The sequence below is a fragment of the Schistocerca piceifrons genome, chromosome 11, assembly GCF_021461385.2.
Source record: "Schistocerca piceifrons isolate TAMUIC-IGC-003096 chromosome 11, iqSchPice1.1, whole genome shotgun sequence".
Classification (NCBI taxonomy): Eukaryota; Metazoa; Arthropoda; class Insecta; order Orthoptera; family Acrididae; genus Schistocerca; species Schistocerca piceifrons.
In genome coordinates this window covers 95,451,967-95,474,663 of record NC_060148.1, presented here as the reverse complement: position 1 = coordinate 95,474,663, position 22,697 = coordinate 95,451,967, and the positions used below count along the sequence as shown (strand labels likewise).

The window sequence follows — 22,697 nt, the reverse complement described above, 5'->3', positions numbered from 1 at the left end:
ATTTCGGTCTTCCGATCCGACGTAGTTCGTTGTCATGACGCTTTTTAGGGGGGGAGCGGACTAGCGGAGTGCGCTCAATACCAAGCGACGGGAGAATCGCGCATGCGCACTGTAGCTCCCAGTATATAATGGAAGCGATGGGTTAAGCGAACTAAAGAACTATAGTTTACTAAAAGAAAGATCGCTTAGAACAGTTCCTTTCCGGGATTAGTTAATTTGCATTAGTTCGTTCACGAACTACAACATAGAAACTCAGGCGGAACAAAGACTGCGAGTGGCGTCAATACAAGGTACGGACTGACGTCATCAGATGGCGTTAGCTCTCCGATGCGGTCCTCATGACGTCACGAATTTCACCCAATCAGCATCAGATTTTGTGCGCAGCGAGTCCCTGCACCGCGGAAAGGTACGTATTGATTGGGGGGTGATCCTTCGCAGTCCATGTCGAGCGTCCGTTGAGGCTGCGTCGCTGCGCATCAAAGACGTTTCAAGGTACGAATTTAAATGTAGTAAAGAAACAGCACGCCAAAGAATTGTATAATGGTGCTAATAATGATGATATTTAGTGCATGATTCTGCAAATCGAAGAGATTTACGTGAATAATCTGTGATGTAACTTGGCATCAAGGGTCACGTTTGTTTTATCGACGTCCGTAGTCTGCAAACCACCATGAAATTCTTGGCTGATGTGTACAACGCATTTTTCGGGTTGCTTCTTGTATGATTACGTACGAGCCCGGAAAGAACGATTACATAAATGCCTCTTTTTGCGTTGTAAGTAGACCATCTTGTCTTCGCGGCCATCATGGGGGAGATACGTAGGGGCTTGGGATATATTTCCTCGATTACTTACTTAAAGCTAGTTATGAAACGAAAAGGTTTTTGCGGAATAGTTTGCGTGTATCTTTGTAAATATCTGCCTGTTGAGGTTTTTTCAGCATCTGTGCGATGCTCTCCCAAGGGTCCTTCGAACCTGCGGCCATTTGGTCTCCCTTTGTGTTCTATTTAGTGTCAGAACGCAAGCGAAATCTGTAAAATTAAAACGAAAATAATACCGAGTGTTAGCCAACGAGAAACACAAGCAGTCGTTTTTAAATTTTGAGGTATCGAGTGATTAACTGTCAAAACTCAAGATTTCTGGTAGAAGTGGAGCAAAATCTGACTTTGGCAAAATGTTCTTCAACGGTTCTGATTGCAAATTTTTGACAATCGCCTAAATTACATGTCTGTTCGGCACGAGTGCAGTAGAATACCTTACATTAGAACAGAAAGAAGTGAATGCTTCGTGCTGAGTAAAAAAAAGAATAGTTTGGGCTGAGGAAGAGATATTGCACGCAGTAAATTGGAAATTAAATATGCCGCCAATAAATTACCCAGTGACTATCTATTGTCGCTAGCTTCGTGACCCGACCAGGACCTACAAGCAATAACTTTTTGCTGCCGATACTTCTGCCCGACAATATTCGCACGACTACAGTACCAACTAATAACAGAGTAGGACGCCTATAAAATAAATTTTTGCTTCTTTAATGAGAAGGGGTGTCAAATGGCTGTTCGTAATACCAAAATTTAATATATGAACATAAGGATAAGGAGGCACGGGGTAACTGGCCCACTGTTTTTCAGCATGCCATTTTAAGACCTACTGTTTGTTTTATTCAACATAATTTTTAAATATTCTAATATAAAATGAAAGTTTCATATAGAAAGGGAAATCGGAAGTGTCCGTATCGACCCGTCTGCATAGACCCATGACGTCACCAATATGGCGGAATTCGCTTTTCTGGACGTCTCGAATATGGCACTTATGATATCACTACATACACACAGCAACAAACATGACAATACGTATAAATAACACCTCCCTCCAAATATACAAACTATCGGGACAACCGCGGGAAATTGGGGAATGCGGAAGTGTCAGATTCCACCCGTCTGCTTTGAACCATGGCGTCGCCAATATGGCGGAAATGTCTAGTCTATGCGTCTCCAATATGGCGTCTATAATATCATAGGCAACAAACGCGAAATTACATACCCTCCAAAATTACAAACTATCGGGACATCTGCGGGAAATTGGGGGTTTAGGGAGGGGAAAGGCTAAATGTAATAGGAAAAAAAACCACGATCCTAAAACACACAAGATGAAAACTGCAGGAATTACAAAATCTACGGGAATCACGCACATCCCTTGACCTATGTAGGTCAACGGCATCTGAAGATACCAAAACACCAACGCCTACAGCAAAAACTACGGAAATTGGGATCAGACATTTCCCTTGACCACAGCTGACAGTACCAAAACACCTATACCTACATATAAAAATACGAAAATTGGGATCGGCCATTTCCCTTGACCTATATAGGTAAACTATAACTACAGATACAAAAAACAAACACCTACAACTATGAAAACCAAAACCACAATACGTCAAAAAATAAAAAACTCAAACATTTCTGCGTAAATTAAAACGCATTAAATACCCGAAATATTACCAACTCGACAAAAAAACTTACTTACCACAAACGAATTCCCCCCCCCCCCCCCACCCACAAACACACACACACTGAGACAGAGAGAGAATACCCTTATGTCATGGGGTAAAAGCAGACGGGTGGAATCGGATGCTTCCGTTGACCCTAAAAATTTTTTGTGGGGGGGGAATTGGACCTAACCAGTCTATAATCTGTGTATGCTGTTTTTGATTTGGTGTATTTGTGCCTGTTGATGAGCATTAAAGCCACACTGCAAAATCAAACTTACTTCAATAATTCTATTAGTACCAATATCAAAGGAGTTGTATCACAGGCTGTCGTTTATAGCAACAAAACATCGAAGGGTTGTGAAGTGTCAGTGGTATGAGAAGAGGTTTCATGATAGTAACATGGTCTTAATAAGCTTATCTGGATCAATTTACTTGGTATGTGCATTATGCATGCATAATAAATTAATAATGCTGGCCTCTGTGAGTTAATATTCTGTAAAACAGTAACACTGGCCCAGTTAACAAATAGTGCCGGTCTCTATCCAAGCCTGTTTGTAGGCACCTCTGCCAATCCTGCTCTCTAATACATACCATACTTTCCTTTAAGCATGCAAAGAAGTGGCATCATTTATCAACAACTGACAAACATGGTAAGGCTAGAGTTTACTCGTCTGATAGAACTCGTCTTATGTTCCCTTTCAAATGCTAACTGCTCCAACAATTCTAGGCTTAGAAGGGTCATGAGAGAATGAGGGTTCATAACTTACGTTTGTCCTGGTTTTCCCCATAGGTTTAGTTCTTTCACAGTGGCAGTGAGCTTTTAAAAAATGGCAAAGGGATGATCACAATAAGAATGTGAAATATCGAGAGCTCCCCTTATGGGAGGTGAAAGATAAATAATTAATCCATTCACAGTTATTGTAGTTTGTTTGATGTAGCATTCCATGATACCCAGCGCATCACCTGATTACAGCCCCAATCTGTCTTACATTAAAGACTTTCACGGTTAATATGGAGAACCATCAGCTGTATAATGGAACGTCGACAATGAAAATTTGTGCCGGACCTGTACTCGAACCTGTATTTTCTGCTTATCACGATTTTGGGTATCTAAGTATAACTCACAGCTAGACTGTGCTTCGTGCGGCTGCCTCGAGTCGAATGAGCATGCTGCTACCTCAGAACAGGATGTACTTCCCGCCCCCCACCCGTGCGTGCAGCGCCAGAGCGCCTTATCAGTCCCGATTGCGCAACCGCCAACTTGATTTTCCAGCAACACGGGCCTAGTAATACTAGGGCCCGGCTGCCTCGCTCAGCGGCCAAGTCCCCTTCAAGGTCACCCGCCTTACAAAGCGTAATGGCTGTGTGCATAACGCTTTGTAAGGCGGGTGACCTTGAAGGGGACTTAGCCGCTGAGCGAGGCAGCCGGGCAACACGGGCCCTAGTATTACTAGGCCCGTGTTGCTGGAAAATCAAGTTGGCGGTTGCGCAATCGGGACTGATAAGGCGCTCTGGCGCTGCGCGCACGGGTGGGGGGCGGGAAGTACATCCTGTTCTGAGGCAGCAGCATGCTCATTCGACTCGAGGCAGCCGCACGAAGCACACAGCCATGCCGTACTGCCGCAGAAGATACTACGGGAGGAGCAGACTACCAGTGTACAAGACAGTGGATACATTCACAATCACACCAAATGAGACTGGTCAACAGGAGTTACTACAAGGACGCCTCCACCGCCTTCTATACGGCATCTTGGCAGCGTTCAATGCAGTTGCGTGTGCGACAGCAGCAGCGCGAATGGCGCGAAGGCGCTTATCGCTCGCTTACATAAGACTATAGAAGACGTGGAAATGTCAACAGCCGCCGCCGACAAGAAGAAGAATACAATTAAATCTGTCGCCGCACACTCATTGCTAGATGGACCTTCTGTCTTTTGTGGTTGCAGACTGAATTTCAGCATTGATTTGAATGGCACATTTTCACATGGTAATGGCTGGTTAACAGTATCAATTGTACGTGGTGGTACAGGTGTGTCAAACGTGTCTGGACTGGAAAGCTTTGTCGACAGAGACATCGTAGCCTATATGTCATCAACTGTGTGTCTGCAACTTGTACTCGTACATCTGTTATGTATATTCCCGTATAGGGGAGACAAGTCGCTTGCCCAGTGTTGGCGGATAAATACGATATTGCAGTGCTTTTGTTATTCCAAGTTACGAAAAATGTACCTTCAGACATAAATATCATCTGTTAGGCTTCTGTTCCATCTATGAAAAACGGGCCTATGAGCTCGTGGTTCATTCTATCACACCACAGGTTTACACTTCACAGACACTTTCTACCCGGCGAAGTGTACGGGGATTGTCAGCAGACCAATAGAGCATGTTCCTACAGTTTATCTGGCCGTGATTGATAAATGTGGTGCCATCAATAAACAAGATATGATACATTTGAAGTGTCCTGTCTCAGAGCCCACGTACAGAGGTTAACGAGATTCATTTCTATGCAGCTATTGAGGGAGAGGATGTGATAGGGATGGTGATGGGACCTATGTCGATGGAAAATGCACAGGTCACTTGCCCGAGTCGCACTGCTTCCTTGTGCGATTGCAGAGGTGCTAATGTGCAGATCGACTGCAACAGCAGCAACAACATTACTCTTCTTCTCTTCTGTCATCACTTGTTTCCTTCTGTTGCACTGTCTAGGTGCTACAGTATGAGTTTCACGTAAATGGTTGAAGAGGTTCATAAATAATTGCCAAGGTGGTTGATATCTGTTTGGATGTCTTACCGCATGTGCCGTACAAGAATGAACTGCCTTCTTCCTAACTCTCCATACAACATGAGCATGTTGGTTTTTTCTGCACTGGTAAATCCCAGCATTCAACCTTCTGCTTGTACTGTCACGCACTGACTAGCAAGTTGCAATGCCCTGCACACTGTAAGAAAATGTAACATTGTACCTAGCAACTACGCAGGTTGAAAATCACAAACAATTATCAGTGTGAGAACTTCTCAGAATGCAATAGCTCGTAGATGACTCGAACTAGAATCCTGCAGCAAACACCACTGACATGCTTTTAGTTTGTGAATGTCAACACGCATTGTTCTGTTTAAAACGGTGTACGTCTGCACAAAAAATACTTGCTATGTGTTATTACGATCTGTTTATTGGCAAACAGTACGAGCCCCTGACTACCAATCCACTCTCTGAAAACTGCACATCACCCACTTGTACATTCCTGCAATATTTGCAGTGCAACTTTTAGGTTGTCTAATAAATGATTAGTGGCTCTCTGTGGGAATTATTAAGCCCACCCATTGCACCACATTATTATGGTGGAAAACAGTTGGGAAAGTTACATCTCATATGACTGGGAAGATAGTGCTGTTAAGATTTCTGTCAGCAGGGATAATTATAAAGACTAGGAATATTTCGACTCCTGTCCAAGCAAAGCTAAATACACTGTTATGGAGGAGGATCTCATGATGACACCTAAAGTACCTCCGATTTCATTATTTAGCTCTTTGTGGCAAACAGTGCCCAAATAATTTTTTTAAAAATTTTAGTTAATGATTATTTTATTTTTGCCTCGTTTGTCACTGAGACAGCTGCTTTCATTTTCTGCATTAATTATAGGCAGATGCCTTCTTACCCAACCACAGTATTTCATGCCCTTAACTTTCCATTAATGCTTGTGACTTCTGTGTATTTCTATAAATTCAGCAGTGAACTCTCTAGGACACTGATGTGTACCACCCATTTTAGAATTCAGACTGAACACTGGGTTAGTGGGTTGTTGTGCAATGGAGGATTTAATAATTCCCACAATGTTGTTATGGTGGAAAATTATCTCACATGACTGGCACTGTCTTAGTGCCGTTAAGATTCCTGAAGCACTAGACAGCAGAATCAGAAGTTCTCATTATGTACAGTATATAAACTGTGGATTTAATGTGCAGGGGACTCGTCAGTATAAGTAATATAGGTCCTTATAGAGGAGATGTTGAGCTGCAGATAGGCATAAGAAAAGACTGTCAAACACATAAGCATTTAGCCGAAAACACATTCATCAGAATTACACACACAAGACCACAGTCTCTGTCTGCCGAGGCCAGGCTCACTAGTCCATCCTGGATTTCCCATTGTTTATTATAGGCCCTAATGGAGACACAATGTGTCAAAGAAAGCTACAATTAATCTTAATCTTAATTTATAGCCATCAGTACAAGTTAGTTACATTAGCCAGCAAAGAAAGCTGTATCATTATTTAAAAATACAGTTACTGAATGACATTTTTGCACAAGGTTGGGATGTAATTTTCTTGGGCTTACTGGAGTCTGGGATATCACTCATCTACTTTGATGAGGGACTTCACCGTGCTGAAAACTTGTATTTTGAGTGTATCCAACATGGCCACCAAAACATTGATCCTAACACCTGCAAAAGTGCAAATAACATGCGAACCAATTCAGTGGCTAAACCCAATGAAATTAGTGGAACAACCATGGGAAACATTTTTTGGGTGTGGGGGAGGAGGCAAACTTAAAATTCAATAGTAAATACAACAACACGTTAAAGAGCCAACACTACAAAAAAAAAAAATAGAAGCTGCAAAAAAGACAAAATCATACAAACCACACCATAAGTTCATGGTATCCAAAACTGGGATTAACTTACATAGCCTAATCCTCAGCCCTAGACAAGGATACTAGAACCCACCCCTGCCCCACAACTACAGAAGCCGAGGAAGATTACAGCCTTAAGGCATCGAGGTCATAAGAGACTGAGCTCAATTTTGGACTGTTGAAAGGACAGGGAAGGAAATAGGTTGTGTCCTTTCAAAGGAACTGTTCTGGTATTTGCCTGGAGTGATTTAGGGAAATCATGGAAAACCTAACCCTGAATGACCAGACACAGATTTGAACCATTATCCTCCAAAAAATGAATCCAGTGTGCCACCTCACTTCTTGATTTTGCTATGAAATTTTAGACGAGAGTTGCAACAAGTTTTCAGATAGTTTTGAGATGATAGAAGACCTAAATGTCAGTAGTTTTCTGCAGTACGAGAGAAAGAAAGTTGCTACTCACCATATAGCGGAGATGCTGAGTCGCGATAGGCACAACAAAAAGATTCACACAATCATAGCTTACGGCCATTAAGGCCTTTACCAGCAGTACACACACACACACACACACACACACACACACACACACACACACACACACACACACACAAACTGTTGGCAGTGTAGTTTCAGCTCTCTGAGACTGCAGACATGTGTGCAAGTTGCGCTTGCGTGGGTGCATGCGTGTAAAGCTAAGATTGTGTGAATTTTTTTCTTGTGCCTATTGCAACTCAGCATGTCTGCTATTTGGTGAGTAGCAACTTTCTTTCTCTCGTACTGTTACATTCCATCCTGGATTTTCAGTAGTTTTCTACAGCTTCATTCAAGCCTTTGTTGAATAACAGCTTTGCTACTATATACTTTAGAGCATCTGGGAAACTACTTCTTCGAAAGACTGAGCCATTAATTGGTATAGGGGTCTGAGATTGTGCTAGAAGCTGTGTTAATTATTTTAGTGGGTATTTCATTTCATCCAGAAGAGTTTTTATTTTATAAAGATAATATTAGTTTTCTAAATATTTAGCTGTAATGCTTTCAAATTTCATTAGAATTTGTGTACTATCCTGATTGAAACTTAAGTTATGGACATTATCTAAGTAACCACTTACATCCACATTTAATTTTGATATATTTATAAAAACTGTTTTTAAAAAGCTCATTGAAGTCTTCTGATATAAGGATATGTCACCAAGCTTAATTTTGGATATTTGTGGACTGCCAGCTATGATGTAAAATAAAGAATGAATTTTTTATGTGGCATTTAATTTGTTGCTTTTATCACCCTTCGAAATTTTCAAGAAATGTCTAAAGATTTTTTATAATTTTAATACAATGATCCAGTGGCCAGTTTACTTCAAATCTACAAAAGAATAAGTTTATATTTTCTTTACTGAAGTATGATTGGTGCACTTTTTCCTAATGTCTGGTTCTCTTTTGCCCCAAAAACATTCCAGATTGATCGAAAGACCATGGATCAGTGCAGAATTTCCTTGTATTATCAAATGTATATAATGTCAGAATGTGCAGTTTTCTGTCTCTCAAGCGTGAATTCTGTGAAGTTTAGCTTGAAACCAAATGCTCAGATTCTGAAGAAACAGGCGAATCTGACATAGTTTACACACCAATTTGTTGCAATTTCTAGGCCACAATTTGTCTGCAGTTGTTATCTGCAGCCACAGATTGGGCCACGTTTGCTCAAGACTCCAACATCCATGTTTTGCGTTCATCTCACGTTTGCAGAAGTTAAATATTCACTCGCCGCGATGGACTGTCCACTGGCGTTGCCTACCCCCTGGTGACGTCATTGCCAACCGATTTACACATTGGAATCTAGCGCACACCTGCTACGAATAGCCGATTTAGACAATAATGAAACTTTGTTGTCTAGAACATAAAACCAGCAAGTTTTATCAATTTTGGAGTTAGTTTTTGAGATAAATGGGACAAGTTGACAGAAAAAATTAGCAAAAAATAAGTGACTCGTATATAGATAGGGTCATCTGATCCTCACTTGCAGTAACCACAACCTTTTTTTCTCTAAAAATATATATTTTAACAGTTGTATTTTTAAGGTCTAAAGCTGCCCACTAATGTTTCTCATGCAAAGCACTATTTCAAAGCATCATTTTGTAGTAAGATGTTGAGATCACGTGATCGATGCCTCCTTCCCTCGTCCCATAAAACGATTTAGCGTAGAACCGTATATCTTTTTAAACAGTGGAAAGTCCAAAATGGACTAACTATTTTATGAAAAATAGCTTCCTACGCACCGTATAGAGGAGACACTGCGTGACAGGCAGACAACTCACACACGTAGGTGTGACAACTGTCTCTGGCCACTGTAGCCGGTCTGGGACTCCCACTGCACCTGACTGTTGGCAGAATAGAAGGCTGTATAGTGCTGCAGTGGGGGTAGGGAAGGTGATAAGTAGGTGGAGGATGGGACTGGTGAAGGCCGAGGTCAGGCGAGTTACGGGGACAGAGGATATGTTCCAGGGGGAGCTCCCATCTGTGCAATTCAGAAAAGCTGGTGTTGATAGGAAGCGTTGTCCCAGCCTTGTACAGAAACAGATGTGTGGTGCTGTCTCTCCAGTCAACTACCACCCCCCACATAGCCGCTGTCCGGCCACAAAAGAGCACTCGCCTTGTCACTCGGCACCACCCAGGGCTGGGACCAATTGAATCTTTCTCTGCCAGGGTTTCAGCTACCTCTCATCCCCTGAAATGAGGAATATCCTACTCACTATCCTTCCCACCCCTCCCACAGTGATATCCTGCCACCCATTGAACCGACACAATAATCTCGTCCGTCCCTGCTCCGACCGAGCCTCGTCTCGTGGCTCACATACCTGCAATAGTCCTATATGTGAGACCTGTTCCATACATCCTCCCATCACCAGCTACTGCAGTCCAATCACAAGCATCACCTATCCCATCAGAGGCACAGCTAAATGTGAATGCAATCACATGATCTACAAACTAAGCTGCAACCCCTGTAGTGCAATCTACATGGGCGTGACAATCGACAAGATGCCAGTCTGCACGAATGGCCACAGACTAACTGTGGCTGAGAGACAGCTGAACGTGTTGCCCAACATGATGTGCTTCACTTAAATGACTGCTTCACGGCCTGCATCTCTGTATCCTTCCTACCAACACTGGCTTTTCTGATTACAATATGTCCTACATTCCTGTAACTCTCCTGGCTTCAACTTTGGCTAGCTTTGTGTTTAAAAAAGGACAAGCCTGGTTTTATGCAATTGACAAAGTGCAGATATTTCAGACTGTTTGGCTAAAATATAATTGGTGTTTGGTAGTTAAGATATTACTGTGATGCTGTTTTCATTTGGTGTTAACTTTTACATTTGAGGTACTTCTTGGGTATCATGTGATGATATGACAAGGTCTCCTTACAAAATGCTTATGTCATCGCACAGTGAGTCCTTTCTCCATGTCGTGCAGCACAGTATGGAGCCCATCCTGGAGCCTGGCATGGCTTTCTCAACAATTCAAGTACATATTGGGTATTCAATGTAAAACGGTTCAGTTAGTTCGGACTTGAAGTTGATTGATCCTTGAAGATATATCCAAGTTGTTAATTGTACATTCCAGTGTTTTAAGACTGATGCATGGATTATAAACAGTCATTATCCACTACATGAGCTTTATATCGTTAGTTAGGAAACAATCACAAGAAGATTTTTTTGTCTGTTTTCAGGGTTGTCGTCTGACCAGTGCTGGGGCATAACAGCAAGAAGTTGTGCTTCGTCACCCACTCTCGCACTTTTCTGAACTCTCCAGGTGAGAACTCTCCCTGCAACACATTCCGTGTTCCTGTAGCCTTTCTGGCCTCAATTGGAGATGGTGATGCAGAAAAAATTCCAAGCTTCATTGTGAGCACACTGGATACCCTAGAAAACTGGTTCCAGTTAAATGGGCGAAACTGAATATTGCAAAAACCCATATGGTACATTTCCAAACTAAACACTCAAACTGTGCAGAGCTTAAAATACTATGCAATAATCAACTTATGGAAGTTCACACTGTCAAATTCCTAGGAGTAAATATGGACAAGAACTTGAACTGGAACACACATATTGACTCCTTATCAAATAAACTAAGCAGTTTTGCATTTGCAATGCACATAATTGCAAATTCTACCGACAAGAGTACACAAAAAATAGCATACCATAGTTATTTTGAATCTGTTGTTAGGTATGGTAAAATTTTCTGGGGAAGTTAGAGTAGAGTATCTCGTATACTGAAACTTCAGAAAAAAATTATCAGATATGTGTACCACACAGAAAACAGAATCTTATTGCCCATTATTTCAACAACTGCAAATCCTAACTGTACTCTCCACATACATTTATGAAACCAGCTTCCTACACAGCAGGCAAAAATTTGAGGAAAATCATTTTAACCACACATACAACACAAGAAATAAAAATAATTTTATGCTTCCCACACAAATTGAAATTATATGAACGGGCTCCATAGTATATGGGGATGACAATATATAACAAATTAATGAGCAAGAATATATTTAATGTTTAGCCAGAGATCCTAAAAATAAGGCTACATTAGACTCTGGGAGAGAAATGCTACTATTTGATAGAAGAATTTTTAGAGGATGACATGATAATTTGAGCTAGGGTAATTTAGTGTTAGATTTTTAGATACTATTATTATTATTATTATTATTATTATTATTATTATTATTATTATTATTATTATGCTGTATGTAAACATCAGCTTTCTAAATTTACGGTAAATTTTACCAAACTTTTGATGTCTCCTGTACCTGAATCAAATGATTTTTGATTATGTATGTTGTTGTTGTTGTGGTCTTCAGTCCTGAGACTGGTTTGATGCAGCTCTCCATGCTACCCTATCCTGTGCAAGCTTCATCTCCCAGTACTTACTGCAACCTACATCCTTCTGAATCTGCTTAGTGTATTCATCTCTTGGTCTCCCTCTACGATTTTTACCGTCCACGCTGCCCTCCAATGCTACATTTGTGATCCCTTGATGCCTCAGAACATGTCCTACCAACCGATCCCTTCTTCTTGTCAAGTTGTGCCACAAACGCCTCTTCTCCCCAATTCTCTTCAATACTTCCTCATTAGTTATGTGATCTACCCACCTAATCTTCAGCATTCTTCTGTAGCACCACATTTCGAAAGCTTCTATTCTCTTCTTGTCCAAACTATTTATCGTCCATGTTCCACTTCCATACACGGCTACACTCCATACGAATACTTTCAGAAATGGCTTCCTGACACTTAAATCAATACTCGACGTTAACAAATTTCTCTTCTTCAGAAACATTTTCCTTGCCATTGCCAGTCTTATGTTTTATATCCTCTCTACTTCGACCGTCATCAGTTATTTTGCTCCCCAAATAGCAAAACTCCTTTACTACTTTAAGTGTCTCATTTCCTTATCTAATTCCCTCAGCATCACCTGACTTAATTCGACCACATTATGTATGTTATGATACTAATAAACCCCAATTCTTCACTAGTCCCTGTCATCCACTTACCTGTCCCAGTCTCTGCACCCACTCCAACACTACACAGCCGTGTATTCCACTGAGGCCCCCACTAATCTTTTTCCCCCTGCTCTACTTCTCTCCTTCCCCTCCCCCCCTCCCCCTTACCCACTACTTAGCCTCCCGACTGCAGACTGCAGCCAGGAGTCCTGCCATGCCCTTTCACCCTCCCATAGGAAGCAATTCACCTTCTTCCACCCCTACCTTGCTATCCTGCCCCCTCCCCCTGCGCCAAGTTACCTCTGCCATCAGGTACAGTTGCACCTGCGCTCTGACCACAGTGGTCGTGCACGTGTGAGTTGCGCTCATGTGTTTTCTACTTCATAAGGTGGCCTTCTGGCCAAAAGCTTACATGTGTAGCAGTCTTTTCGTCGTGCCTATCTTTGACTCGACATCTCCGCCGTATATGTTTTCCGTTTGTCAATAGCTAGAATGCACAGCAACTTTCAGAGAATAAAATAGCAAGTAAAAACTCAAAAATGACAAGGAATTGTAGAAAATTACAAGTTATGTTTAATGCAGGATATTTTTCAGATTCCTGTGCAGAGGACATACCGGCCAGGAAAAGCCACCGATTAACAGGCTGGTCGTACTGTGGTGCCTAAAAGTCCACAAGTATAACCGGCAAAACACAAAAAATTGAATAAGTCGAGGCGGAAGTATACACCGAGGAAAAAACAGGATTTCAGCCTGACTTCCCGAACGTAGGGGGAGACGACTGAAAGAAATAGTGGCAACCTGATCTAGGTGCTCCCATGGCCGTAGCCTGCAGACCCGTGTTCACAAACGTAGTGCTGAGTGAATTACTGATAGCTGTGAGGCCTTACTTTAATTTTGTGTTGTGTAAAATATGACTGTCAAAATTGTAAGATTTTGTTGCTGTTGTAATCCTTATTTAATTACATGAGACATGGATGTCTCAAATTTTCATAAATATGCCTTTTTAAAATGCTATATTTATATGTACTGGAATAGCCTGAAAATTGTAAATTGGTGTACTAAGCACTGATGTAAATAAATTATTATAATATTAAAACATACTAGAGAAATGTCATTACCCAAACAATACATAGACCCAGTAACACTTTAGCATCCATTTCTGTTGTTCAAACGATAATGCCATGTTTACTGACAATCCTGAAATGAAAGAAAGCATTGTTTTTCACTACCTTCTAAATTATTACCCATAAAAATTGTATTTCTGTCACCTTTAATTAGAGGTATTCTGTTTCAAAGAGAAAGTACATTATTTTGGGACACCCTGTATATAAATTATAGTGTATACAAGTCATGTTGTCAGCAGCACTGAAGAAAAGATTTGTATACACTATTATTTATATATATTTGACAATGCTGCCACTGATTTTGTGTGTAGCATTTGACAATACCACTATGGCTCCTGTTTATTAGGACATGTTTTTATAAAATAGATCTGAAGATGTGTTTATAGACTGAAACCGGTAGTCCGGTGACAATAAAATTAGTGACCATAGACATGAGGTGAAGGAATTTATTCAATATTCGGGTCACTGTTCAATTTGTGACCATATTACAGCTTGTGAAAATTTGTTAAATAGTTCAAGTGATGCTTTCCTAGTCTAAGGCAGTTGTGAATTATCCAGAACTCCAGTGGCAAAGAACTGTGTCAAAGGTAAGTAAATCTTTATTCATTTATCTAATAAAGTGAACTAATATTTCATGTGTTAGTTTGATGTGCCACAGCACGAAAGAGTTTGAAGAACACTCAGTTGTGGTGAGACAAAATTAGTGTCGCCTGATCACAACACTGTGAGTCAGGATGTTGGACAGTTTATCACTGAAGTTATTCAGTATCTACATTGATGACATTGTCAGATATAGAAACAAGGACATCCTGAGTTACAGATACCAGAGTATGGGACAATAAATGTCTGCATTTTGCAGACGATCAGTGTTTGTGTTTGGTGATGAAATGAAATTACAATGTCCCATACCTAAGTTGCATGTGGTGGGCTAAGAACACATGGAAATCTCAATTAATAGAAAGAAGGTAATGGTATTTAAAGAAGTTGAGCCAAAAGGATAAAAATTGTCAATAACAGAAAGATTTAGCAAGTCAACAGTTTTAATTGTTTGGGAAATCAATTAGGTTGTCACCATAATAGAGATATGAACAACAAACTTCATCAGTTTCAGTATATATGAGGCACTATTAAGAGAACCTTAAAGAACAGTTTGAAAGCAAACAAAAATAGTTGCCTAAAATTATTGCAGTGAGATCTCGGCTGGGTTCTCACACATGGGGATAAGATTAAAATGCCAGCAGGTGAAATGATATTTCTAAGAACAGTGAAATGTTGCACCTGCCAAACCCAGATTAGGAACGAGCAAATTGGAGAGTAGACTGTTGAAGGGATAACCAACAAAACAGAGAAATATCTGGGGGGGGGGGATTGATGTAACGCATTTTTCAATGACTCACTTTGCTTTTGTTCACTGCCAGGTCTGTGCAGACATTCTGAAAGCAGCAATGAATATCTGTGATGGTGTGGTTTTCCACCAGAAAAACTCTGCTTGGAATGTGCGCAACAGCAGAAAAGTGTTAACTGCTTTTCTGTTGCACGAGTCTGTGCCTCACATCTCTGATGACCTACACCTTATTTTAAGTATTGTTCCATCCATGAATTTTCATTATTGCTGCTCATCAAATTGATTCTTTATTTTTCCTGTAGGTTGGTTAAGTACGTAATTGTAGGTTGATACTGGATAATTCAGTTGTAATGTAATGAAAGTTCTTATTCATTGCTGCTTACAGAATAAGTGAACCATACACGATACCATGTTCTGACAACTGAAAGTGAAAACACACTAATCCCTGTTGAATTAAGACATACGTATTCTTAATATTTACACCTAAATTACATGCACCAAACAGAATACACACCTGATTAATAACATGTTGATCTATATCTTCCAAACACAATGCTACAGCTACTGTCTGAGGCATGGAGTCGAAGTACTCAGTGGGTCTTCAGAGGTATGTGGCACTAGAAGCCTATGTTCAGATCACACTGTCCTCATAGCCTACAAAATGGCCTACCATGAAGATCTCTACTTACTTCACTAATGATCAATATGCAAGGTTTTTATAGGGTAGTCATACATAAGTAATCTATCTACCATCTGGTGAACAAGATGTATGAGACATGCGAAATACCCTCAGACTTCAAGAAGAATATAATAATTCCAATCCCAAAGAAAGCAGGTGTTGACAGATGTGAAAATTACCGAACTATCAGTTTAATAAGTCACAGCTGCAAAATACTAACGCGAATTCTTTATAGACGAATGGAAAAACTGGTAGAAGCCGACCTCGGCGAAGATCAGTTTGGATTTCGCAGAAATGTTGGAACACGTGAAGCAGTACTGACCCTATGACTTATGTTAGAAAATAGATTAAGGAAAGGCAAACCTACATTTCTACCATTTGTAGACTTAGAGAAAGCTTTTGACAATGTCGACTGCAATACTCTTTCAAATTCTAAAGGTGGCAGGGGTAAAATACAAGGAGTGAAAGGCTATTTACAATTTGTACAGAAACCAGATGGCAGTTATAAGAGTCGAGGGGCATGAAAGGGAGTGAGACAGGGTTGTAGCCTGTCCCCGATGTTATTCAATCTGTATATTGAGCAAGCAGTAAAGGAAACAAAAGAAAAATTCGGAGTAGGTATTAAAGTCCATGGAGAAGAAATAAAAACGTTAACGTTTGCCGATGACATTGTAATTCTGTCAGACAGCAAAGGACGTGGAAGAGCAGTTGAACAGAATGGACAGTGTCCTGAAAGGAGGGTATAAGATGAACATCAACAAAAGCAAAACGAAGATAATGGAATGTAGTCGAATTAAGTCAGGTGATGCTGCGGGAATTAGATTAGGAAATGAGACACTTAAAGTAGTAAAGGAGTTTTGCTATTTGGGGAGCAAAATAACTGATGATGGTCGAAGTAGAGAGGATATAAAATGGAGACTGGCAATGAAAGCGTTTCTGAAGAAGAGAAATTTGTTAACACCAAGTATAGATTTAAGTGTCAGGAAGTCGTTTCTGAAAGTATTTGTATGGAATGTAGCCATGTATGGATGTGAAACATGGATGATAAATAGTTTGGACAAGAAGAGAATAGAAGCTTTCGAAATGTCGTGTTACAGAAGAATGCTGAAGATTAGGTGGGTAGATCACATAACTAATGAGGAGGTATTGAATAGGATTGGGGAGAAGTGCAGTTTGTGGCACAACTTGACAAGAAGAAGGGACCGGTTGGTAGGACATGTTCTGAGGCATCAAGGGATCACCAATTTAGCATTGGAGGGCAGCATGGAGGGTAAAAATCGTAGAGGGAGACCAAGAGATGAATACACTAAGCAGATTCAGAAGGATGTAGGTTGCAGTAAGTACTGGGAGATGAAGAAGCTTGCACAGGATAGAATAGCATGGAGAGCTGCATCAAACCAGTCTCAGAGACAACAACAACAACAACAACAATTTGAAAAGGGTAAATAACTTACAGAAATGTTTGATACTGTGCTGAATGCAGCACATCATAGTTTTATTCCCTGCCTAACGCTGTTAGTTCCTGATGTTTCCACTAGGTGGTATATGCGAATGAGTTGTTTCAGCAGTCATCACGGGGTCATATTGCAATTCAGAGCATGCACAGTGTTGTTTTATGGTTTCATGACTCCAAATCCACTACTAAAATTCAGAGATAATTCAGGACTAAGTATTGCAAGCCACTACTTCACAGACAAACTGTTATTAACTGGTACAGTGATATAAAGCCAGTTGCAGGTTCAGCCAGCAGTCGCTGATGCTGCAATTGAACAACTTTGGCAGCCTCACATTTGTTGCCTATGTAAATCAAGATGCAGCAGCTCGGAGTTGAATTTGCAAAGTGGTAGTGTGGAAGATGATATGGAAAGGCCTTTCAGTCGAACGCTACAAACTGGAACAGTTGCAATTTTTTAAAAGCAAGTGACAAAGAAATTGGGTGAGTTCTGTGTAAAATTGAGTGAGTTCTGTGTAGGACTGTTTGACTAGAACTGGATATAGTGGAACAATATCCTGGCTACCACAATAATCTGATCTAACCCCAATGGATTTGTGTGTATGGGATTACATTAAAGGGGAACATCAGTCAGCTGCGACAATGTATAACACGAGCAGCAACATCGAGCTGGCCACTGTGGCCGAGTGGTTCTAGGCGCTTCAGTCCGGAACCGCGCGACTGCTACGGTCGCAGGTTCGAATCCTGCCTTGGGCACGGATGTGTGTGATGTCCTTAGGTTAGTTAGGTCTAAGTAGTTCTAAGTTCTGCTCAGAGTCATTTGAACCATTTTTTGAGCAACATCGAATATTGTGTAATAGGATTTGGCAGGAAATTGATTACGGGTGGGACATCTGTTGTTACAAAAGATAGCCACATTGAATATTTATAAATAAAGCTTCAAGATACACTACATTCAGTGCTATATCAAACATTTTTGTAAGTTATTTACCTTTTCATAATTAAAATTTACTTTTGTATAACTAATTTACAAACACCCTGGATACAACTGACATAGCACCATCAAGGATGTGGATGATACTGCTGTCAGTACTCAAAATTCGAAGTTTGCCCAAATTGAGGATGCACTGAGAGAAGACCTTGACATAACTTGTGAATATCTAAAGAAAAAAAAGTGGGTTCAATGCAAACAAAACTGATGTTACATTGTTTCAGCTTTACAGAGAAGCTAAAAGTGCTCTTGTCTTTCCATATGATGAAATCACTTTGAAACATAATCCACACCCTACATACCTCAATGTCACTCTGGACAGAACACCCACCTTCAAACACCACCTGAAAAAATTATCAGCGAAAATCAAAACTAGAAGTAAGGTATCAGATAGATTATATAATGGTAAGACAGAGATTTAGGAACCAGGTTTTAAATTGTAAGACATTTCCAGGGGCAGATGTGGACTCTGACCACAATCTATTGGTTATGACCTGTAGATTAAAACTGAAGAAACTGCAAAAAGGTGGGAATTTAAGGAGATGGGACCTGGATAAACTGAAAGAACCAGAGGTTGTACAGAGTTTCAGGGAGAGCATAAGGGAACAATTGACGGGAATGGGGGAAAGAACTACAGTAGAAGAAGAATGGGTAGCTTTGAGGGATGAAGTAGCGAAGGCAGCAGAGGATCAAGTAGGTAAAAAGACGAGGGCTAGTAGAAATCCTTGGGTAACAGAAGAAATATTGAATTTAATTGATGAAAGGAGAAAGTATAAAAATGCAGTAAATGAAGCAGGCAAAAAGGAATACAAACGTCTCAAAAATGAGATCGACAGGAAGTGCAAAATGGCTAAGCAGGGATGGCTAGAGGACAAATGTAAGGATGTAGAGGCCTATCTCACTAGGGGTAAGATAGATACTGCCTACAGGAAAATTAAAGAGACCTTTGGAGATAAGAGAATGACTTGTATGAATATCAAGAGCTCAGATGGAAACCCAGTTCTAAGCAAAGAAGGGAAAGCAGAAAGGTGGAAGGAGTATATAGAGGGTCTATACAAGGGCGATGTACTTGAGGACAATATTATGGAAATGGAAGAGGATGTAGATGAAGATGAAATGGGAAATATGATACTGCGTGAAGAGTTTGACAGAGCGCTGAAAGACCTGAGTCGAAACAAGGCCCCCGGAGTAGACAACAGTCCATTGGAACTACTGACGGCCTTGGGAGAGCCAGTCCTGACAAAACTCTACCATCTGGTGAGCAAAATGTATGAAACAGGCAAAATACCCTCAGACTTCAAGAAGAATATAATAATTCCAATCCCAAAGAAAGCAGGTGTTGACAGATGTGAAAATTACCGAACTATCAGTTTAATAAGTCACAGCTGCAAAATACTAGCACAAATTCTTTACAGATGCATGGAAAAACTAGTAGGATCAGTTTGGAATCCGTAGAAACACTGGAACACGTGAGGCAATACTGACCTTACATCTTATCTTAGAAGAAAGATTAAGGAAAGGCAAACCTACGTTTCTAGCATTTGTAGACTTAGAGAAAGCTTTTGACAATGTTGACTGGAATACTCTCTTTCAAATTCTGAAGGTGGCAGGGGTAAAATACAGGGAGCGAAAGGCTATTTACAATTTGTACAGAAACCAGATGGCAGTTATAAGAGTCGAGGGACATGAAAGGGAAGCAGTGGTTGGGAAGGGAGTAAGACAGGGTTGTAGCCTCTCCCCGATGTTGTTCAATCTGTATATTGAGCAAGCAGTAAAGGAAACAAAAGAAAAATTCGGAGTAGGTATTAAAATTCATGGAGGAGAAATAAAAACTTTGAGGTTCGCCGATGACATTGTAATTCTGTCAGAGACAGCAAAGGACTTGGAAGAGCAGTTGAATGGAATGGACAGTGTCTTGAAAGGAGGATATAAGATGAACATCAACAAAAGCAAAACAAGGATAATGGAATGTAGTGTAATGAAGTCGGGTGATGCTGAGGGAATTAGATTAGGAAATGAGACACTTAGAGTAGTAAAGGAGTTTTGCTATTTGGGGAGCAAAATAACTGATGATGGTCGAAGTAGAGAGGATATAAAATGTAGACTGGCAATGGCAAGGAAAGCGTTTCTGAAGAAAAATTTGTTAACATCGAGTGTAGATTTAAGTGTCAGGAAGTTGTTTATGAAAGTATTTGTACGGAGTGTAGTCATGTATGGAAGTGAAACGTGGACGATAAATAGTTTGGACAAGAAGAGAATAGAAGCTTTCGAAATGTGGTGCTACAGAAGAATGCTGAAGATTAGATGGGTAGATCACATAACTAATGAGGAAGTATTGAATAGGATTGGGGAGAAGAGAAGTTTGTGGCACAACTTGACCAGAAGAAGGGACCGGTTGGTAGGACATGTTCTGAGGCATTGAGGGATCACCAATTTAGTACTGGAGGGCAGCGTGGAGGGTAAAAATCGTAGGGGGAGACCAAGAGATGAATACACTAAACAGATTCAGAAGGATGTAGGTTGCAGTAGGTACTGGGAGATGAAAAAGCTTGCACAGGATAGAGTAGCATGGAGAGCTGCATCAAACCAGTCTCAGGACTGAAGACCACAACAACACAGTTATTTGTAATTAACAATACTATACTGTTATTGATAACTGATGTGCAAGGGTGTACTGAAAAGTAAGCTGTGAATTTTTCATGTGAAAACTCTCAAAAGCTTTTTAAATGCAACAAACATTATTAACATGGTACATCTTTATACGTCATTTTTAAATATTTGCAGCCCTCTGTCACCATGGTGTGTACTATGGCAGTCTGTAACATAACTATGTCAGTGTGTGAGGAACAGTGTACTGTAATAGAATTGCAAATTCAAGTAGTTTGTCCATACATGGAGAACTGTCTCCTTCGGCATGACAATGTCGGACCACACACTAGTACTGCAACAATCTGATGCCTCATGTTCACTGTTGTCGATAATGCTGCACGCAATCCCGATTTGGCCCCATCCGATTTTCATCTGTTTCCAAAATGTAAAGGACATGTTTGATGACATCACTTTGACAGTGATGAAGTGGTACAAGCAGAGGTGAGGTTGTGGCGAGGCCCATGAGAAAGACAGGTCACAGCGTGTGCATCATGGGGGTAGGCTTAAGCTCGCTCGCTCATTTAACTTGGTTGACAATATGTGTTTCCCAATTTGTTAACTCACAACTGGCATTTACATTCTAATGAGGATTGCATCTTCCGCTGGAAGCCAGTATTATGAAGTCTTACTGAATACTAGTTGTACAACAAAGTTTAAGATCAATTCTTGACATAAATGATAAATGGTATAATGGCTTGTTTTTTAGCTTTTCGTCTCTTCTGTGCAACATTCCTCATTTCACACAAGATGTGGTGCATTATGCGAGATAATGATTTTGACATGATTTTATTTTCATTGTATCTCAGTACAGCAGTAACAAATTATTAGTAGGCCTGTGCACTTTCTATCATTGTAGGACTAATAACAGTAAGAGTCCATAAGAATCGATTCCAGTAGAAGATGCAATTCTTGTTTGTACATACAAATCCAGTTAGGAGCTAACAGGTGCAGAAATGCAGTTTCTCTGCTGAGTTGAGTGAGCGAGCTTGGACTATCTTTGTGACGTACACACCACAGCCTGTCTTTCTCATAGGCCTCGGGTTGTGCCTCTGTCCAGAAAGTCAAACATTATACAGTGACAGCATCAACAAACTGGTCTCTCATTGGAGGAAATGTTGTCATTGCCAGGCTGAGTATCTTGAGAAATAAATATGTAGACATGAAGCATAAATATGTAGAATGTTAAAAATGTTTGTTTTATTTAAAAGGCTTTAAGAGTTTCCACGTACAAAATTCAGAGCCACTGCTTGACAGCATGGCCTCATATTTATATTAAAATAAATTACAATTACATATGCTCCTATAGACTGACACAACGCTACACTGATCCGACGGTGTTTTTACACTACTTGTGAGCTTATCATTCCCTATCAGCACTTCTGCTGTCCTTCAATACTTCCTTGTCATCCACACATTCTGTTTCACTCTCCTCTCTTCTGTTAACATCCCTTACACAAGTATTTTGGTCTACAATAGCTAATCTGAACTTTTTTAGTGTATTGCTAGGTGTACTGTTTCTATCTTCAATAACTGTAATGTGTCACTGGATTGGAGGGGGAGGGGGGGGGGGGACGTGGTGTCATGTCTGTTAGCTTCCACTTTGGAGTGGACATGAGGACACCACATGCTCAGACTGTTCTAAATCACCCAATGCTGACAGTCTCTTTTTTATGCTGTGTACGTATTGGGGGTAGGGGCCATGTCCTGTGTTAAAGTGGACCATATCCTTGCTAGGGACAATATGATACTTTCATACTCCCTCTTCAGGGCTGTGGGCTGATAACTTGCACCACCAAAAAACACATATTACAGAGACTAAAAGGAGAAACAGCTGGACGGATCTTAAGGAT

At 40.5% G+C, this 22,697-nt stretch overlaps 1 long non-coding RNA gene across 1 annotated transcript; it reads left to right on the top strand.

Annotated features, from left to right (window-relative positions):
- Positions 1-364: 364 nt before the first annotated feature.
- Positions 365-13,702, top strand: LOC124720287. The gene is made up of 3 exons (XR_007006114.1): positions 365-492; positions 10,831-10,913; positions 13,201-13,702. It is a non-coding gene; the product is annotated as an uncharacterized LOC124720287 (long non-coding RNA).
- Positions 13,703-22,697: the final 8,995 nt, after the last annotated feature.